This window comes from Chlorocebus sabaeus, chromosome 27, assembly GCF_047675955.1.
Source record: "Chlorocebus sabaeus isolate Y175 chromosome 27, mChlSab1.0.hap1, whole genome shotgun sequence".
NCBI lineage: Eukaryota > Metazoa > Chordata > Mammalia > Primates > Cercopithecidae > Chlorocebus > Chlorocebus sabaeus.
Window position 1 is genome coordinate 26,214,807 of NC_132930.1, and position 4,658 is coordinate 26,219,464.

The window sequence follows — 4,658 nt, forward strand, 5'->3', positions numbered from 1 at the left end:
CTGCTACAAACATTTGTTTTCATGTCTCTTTGTGGACATATGTTTCCACTTCTCTTGGGAATACATATGGTAATTCTGTGTTTAAGTTTTAAAGAATCTAGAGGTTTTTTAACGCATAATAATTTCCCCTATTTTTACCCAGTTGCTCGCATACCATGCAGATTGCGCAACACCTTGCTTTATTCACGTTAAAGTGGGGCTTAGAGATCTTTTCAGTGGCGTGCTAGTAAATATTTAACAAATGGCTCTTATGGGGTGAGCTATGCTCTGATTCATACCATTTATAGATTTTCATAGTGTAACTCCCACCATGGCAAATTTCAAGTTGTCACTGCCTGCAAAATTAAGAAGAGACGCTAACAACCTGCCCTTGTGAACTGGTCCAGACTAGCTGTAGCACTGTACTGGATCATCCTATATCAGAGCATGAAGAGCTGCCTCATTCTCCTTTACGTGTGCATAGCATGCCATTTTTGGAAGTGCTATAATTTTTTAACTTATCCCTGATGGCAGACACTTAGGTTGTTTCCAGTCTTTTACTTCCACAAACCAGGCTTTAATGGATAACCTTGTGTGCATGTCACTTTGCTCATGTGCAAATATAGAAGTAGGCATGGTTCCATGACTTCATGAGAATCACCATGGGAGGAAAATCTTAAAAGGCAATTTATTACTTCATTGGACAGTTATGACTGATAGGAAGAATTCCATGCAAAGAAATAATCATTTTTGCCCCAGCTTCCTTGCAAATAAAATGGATGCAAATTAACTAGCCACTTGCCAACGTCAAAATGTTGTCATAAAACTTTGAAATGAAATTGAAAAGCATGCTTTTCTTTGAAAGATAGGAATTTCTGTAAATACAAAGTAGCATGGTTCACAGTTAGTAATCTAAAGAACTTTCATAAGTAGGTTGGTGGGGGAAGAGTACCTGTTCCTAGGAGCTTGTGATTCTGCTCTAGAGTCTCATAAAGGTAAGATTCACAGCAAAGGAATTCAACAGCTGATTAGGAAATAGGATAGTTGAAGAGCTTTAGCTCAGTTCTTATTTAGATTTTTTTTAACCAAGGAACTCTAAGACAATGTTTCTCAACTGTGCTTTTACAGATGCTCCTCAACTTATGAGGGGTTATGCCCCAGTAAACACAACATAAATTGAAAATACAGTAGTTCAAAATGCATCAGGTTACATTCTTATAAACCCATGGTAAAGTCAAAATACTATAAGTTGAACCATTGTAACTCAGATGGTCTTCAATTTACAATGGAATGACAGCTCAATAAACCCATCGTAAAATCAAAAAACTGTAAGTCAAAACAACATAAGTTTGAGGTCATCTGTACTTTAGAATCATCTGGGAAGCTTTTAAAATCTTAGTACCTAGGCCACAGTCCAGATTAATCAAACTGGACTGTCTGAAGATGGGGACTCAGGCATCTGGTTTTTTTTGGTCTTTTTTTGTTTGTTTTCTGAGATGGAGTTTTGCTCTTGTTGCCCAGGCTGGAGGGCAATGGCACAATCTCAGCTCACCGCAACCTCCGCCTCCCAGGGTTCAAGAGATTCTCCTGCCTCAGCCTCCCGAGTAGCTGGGATTACAGGCATGCGCCACCATGCTCAGCTAATTTTGTATTTTTAGTAGAGACATGGTTTCTCCATGTTGGTCAACCTGGTCTCGAACTCCCGACCTCAGGTGATCTGCCTGCCTCGGCCTCCCAAAGTGCTGGGATTACAGGTGTGAGCCACTGTGCCCAGCTGTATCTGTATTTTTTAAAGCTACCCAGGTGATTCCACTGTTCAGCCAAGGTTGGGAAGAGAATATAAGAAAGGAATCAAATTAGGGAAGTACGGGAACACATTTGTCAGGATTCTCTGGAGAAATAGAACCAAGAGACTGTGTGTGTGTGTTTATGTGTGTGTGTGTATATATACACACACACACAGTTTACACGTATGTATATATGTACATACATATATTACAATTTACATACACACATATGTAAATTGTATATGGTACATATCATTGTAATTGGCTTACATGATTATGGAGGCTGGAAAGTCCAAACTCTGCAGAGTGGGCCAGGAGGCAGGAGACCTGGAGGCAGGAAGAATTAATACTACAGTTCAAGTCCTGAGGCCATCAGGTGGGGACCCAGGGAAGAGCTGATGTTGCACTTCCATCTTAAAGACTGTCTGCTGCTGAATTCTCTCTTGTTCAGGGAAGTCAATTCTATTCAGCCCTTCAACTGATTAGATAAAGCCCACCCATTTTATGGACGGAAATCTGCTTTACTCAAAGTCTCCTGGTTTCAATGTTAATCTCATAGGAAAACACTCTCACAGAAATACCCAGAATAATGTTTTGTTTCTTTGCGTGTTTGTTTTAAAAAGACATATTTATTTGGCATCATGATCAGACTGTTACATTTAGGAACTAACAGCATGGGTGCAAGAAAAAAGTCTACATTTAATGCTTTTTGTGGGAATGTTTTATGCTTTCCACAGAACAGAAACTAAAATAACCTACTATGCAATTAATTACAAATACAGTCCTTGAGTTTTTTGCCCATACACATGAGTATTGTCTAACACATGTCTTCTTTGTGGCAGTTAGGCCCTGCCACCACTGTGCTTGGCTGAGTTCACAAATCTGTTGCAACCTGTAGCTTCCCTGTCACTTCTCTGGCTCGCTCTCCTGCCGAGCTTTGTTTCCTGGCAGTAATTAAAATCTTCCCCCACTGCCATAGCTACTGCTGCTACTGAAACCTTGGTTTCATGATTTGGCAAAGTATTGGCCTCCACACCACAGGGGCCAGAGCTTCTGCCTCCAAAGTTTCCTCCCTTCATGGATTCAAAATGTGAAGACTGATTGTTTTAATTGCCAAAATCATGGTAGCTTCCACTGCCTCCAAAATTGCTTTCATCATTACCAGATTCCTTAGAGCCATCGCCACTGCCACCACATCCACCACCACCATGGGTGCCACCAAAGCCACCACAACTACTGAAGTTTCCTCTATGACTGAAGTTGTCATTCCCACCAAAACCACCTCTATGACCACCACCAAAGTTTCCAGAACAATTTTGACCTCTTTGGCTATATGAAGCACTAGCCATCTCTTGTGTGACAGGGCTTTCCTAACTTCACAGATGTAGCCATTCACAGGATGGCATTTCCAAATGACAATCTTATTCTTGGAGTCATGGTCTTCAAAGCTTACAAAAGCAAAGCCCCTTTTCTTGCTACTGCCTCATGCAGTTATGATTTCAATCACTTCAGTTTTCCCAAACTGTCTGAAATCATCTCTTTGGTGATGTTCTTCAGTGTCTTCTTTAATGCCACCAACAAACACCTTTTTCACAGTTAAGTGGACACCTGCTCTTTGAGAATCTTCTCTTGAGACAGCTCTCTTTGATTTCACAACTCTTCCATTCACCTTGTGTGGCCTTGCATTCAGGGCTGCCTCCACCCCCTCCACAGTGGCACTGGTGACGAACCCAAAGCCCCTGGAGCTCTCGGTATCTGGATCTGTCAGACCACACAGTCTGTGAGAGTGAGCCTTCCCCACTGCTCAAAATGGCTCGTCAGACTCTCATCAGTTGTTTCAAAGCTCCAGCCCCTGATGTAGAGCTTCTGCACCTGTTCAGGCTCTTTAGGAGACTGGCTTACACACGATGACCGTGGGAAGAGAGACTTTGATGATGCTTCCTCAGCAGCATCCCCAGGCAGAAAGCCAGAATAACGTTTGACCGCATATCTGAGCACCATGGCCCCACCAAGTCGGCACATAAAATTAACTATCACAATTTAAATTGTTTGGAAATACTAAAAAACCTCACGTTTAGCGAGTGAAGACAGAAGTTTGGTGGTTATTTGAAGTTGTGCTCCTCTTGTTTGGTTACAAACAGATTCTCTCTGAAATTCTCCTGCGGCTCCCCCAAGATGAAGCTTTCACCTGTCATTTGTAAGCTCTGTTCCCAGAGCCCATAGATTTTATTAAAATTAAGGATTATGAGAAGATACAGTGTTTTTTTCCAGTTTTCATTATCTCTGAATTGGATGTTTTTATTAGAAGATTATCAACTTTTTTGTCAGTGGTAGCAAGTGTTGTAAAATGTGCAGAGATTCATTTTAAGTCATGAATATATCCTCTTAAGAAAATCTGATTCTTTCTGTCCTCTTGAAAGAACCTCAGTGTCCAAACCCAGAACTCACAAAGATTGATGGCAAGAGTTCTGTTGACCTCAATAGGAAGGAATCCATGATTTATTGGGAAAATCCTGGACAACCAAATTATCCCTTCTCTCCTTTATAAAAGAGCTTTGGAGACTTTCCATGTCACCAGCAATAGGATTTGCTTTCTTCTATAAATGATTGGAAAGTGTATTTAGAATTGCTTTTTATAAGCAGCTGACCATCAGGTTGTCTGGATTTCCTGAGGTGTTTCATCTCAGGTAACAGGTGAGAACTTGGAGGCCTTTGGCTAAGCAACAATCTCAGTTCTGCACGTCCAGCTGGCCTTGCATCCTCTACCCTTGTTCAGGCTCCAGGTTCAGAGTGCACACTGGAAATATTCGGTCCAGTGAGAAGGCCCAGGCCATGTGGAAACAGCAGGGGGTCGGAGGACTCATGCTAAGCCTCTTACAGTGGCCACATGCA

General features: G+C 41.6%; 1 pseudogene; it reads right to left on the reverse strand.

The window, feature by feature from the left end:
• Positions 1–2,702: 2,702 nt before the first annotated feature.
• Positions 2,703–3,767, reverse strand: LOC140710520 (heterogeneous nuclear ribonucleoprotein A1-like; annotated as a pseudogene).
• Between the last annotated feature and the right edge of the window lie 891 nt (positions 3,768–4,658).